Below are 1243 nucleotides of genomic sequence, written 5' to 3'. Positions count from 1 at the left end.
GCTCCGCCTTGCGCTCCAGCTCCAGGCGGGACAGCGTGGCGTGGTCCACGTCCTGTGGGAGAGGCTGGGATGAGCTGCAGGGCAGCGTGGAGGGGTTGAGATGATCCCAGAGCCCCACCCCGGGGTGGTGGTGGTGGTGATGGGCACAGGCTCAGCCTCCCAAACCCCGGTTTTGCGCAGGGCTGATCCAGCATCACCCCAAACTCCAGCTGGAGACACCCAAGAGCTGATGATGGAGGTGTGGAGGGACCAGGCTGGGGCTGCCAGTGTGCTCAGCCCTGGGGGCACCACGGACACAGCGGGTGCTCAGCTCTGGGGGTCCCATCCTGGCCCCCCTGCACTGCTCGGTGCCATTCATGCACCAGCACCTCCCACGAGCCCAGAATTGGGGTTTTCCCAGGGTTATTCCCGGTGCCCACCATTCCCAGTCCCCTCCAGCCACGAATCACTGGTGGTGCGTGGGGACACGGGCCCACCAGTCCCCTCACCTTGCGGAACAGCACCAGGCTCTTCTCGGCATCCTCACGCTTCTGCGTTTCGTCCTCCAGCCTGGGGACAGCAAGGGATGAGGGGGAGGTGGGGACAGGGGCGCAGACCCCTCCTCCTGTTGCGCACACAGCGGCGGTGAACGGGGATGGAGCGGCCCCCAGCGCTCGCAGCAATCCCCTCCCAGTGTCCCCACCCTTGTCCTGCCCCCTCCCAGTGCCCCGCCCTTCCGCAGAGGCCACATCTCCCAGTGCCTCCCAGCGCCCTCCGTGCATCCCGGGTGCCTTTCCCAGTATCCCTTCCCAGGGGTCGCCTTCCCCTTCCCTGATTCCCCCGTCCCCATCCCGCTGCATCCTCAGCTCCCCATCCTGGTGCGAAGTCTCATCCCATCACATTCCTCATGCCAGTCCCTCTCTGGCACATTCCCCAGTCTCCATCCCATGCATAACTCATCCTGCCACACCCCCGGTTCCCACTGCAGTTCATCCCTCATCCAAATTCATCCCTCATCCAAATTCATCCCTCATACCGGTTCATCCCTCATCCCAGTCCATCCCAGTTCATCCCCCATCCCGGTTCATCCCCCATCCCTGTTCATCCCTCATCCTGGTCCATCCCAGTCCATCCCAGTTCATCCCCCATCCCAGTTCATCCTTCATCCCAGTGCATCTCTCATTCCGGTCCATCTCAGTCCATCCCAGTCCATCCCAGTCCATCCCCTGGTCCCCAGCACATCCTCCACTCCCCATCCCTCACC

The sequence above is a fragment of the Geospiza fortis genome, unplaced genomic scaffold (assembly GCF_000277835.1).
Source record: "Geospiza fortis unplaced genomic scaffold, GeoFor_1.0 scaffold599, whole genome shotgun sequence".
NCBI classification, from domain to species: domain Eukaryota; kingdom Metazoa; phylum Chordata; class Aves; order Passeriformes; family Thraupidae; genus Geospiza; species Geospiza fortis.
The sequence above is the reverse complement of the archived record's forward strand: the minus strand, read 5'-3'. Positions refer to the sequence as shown.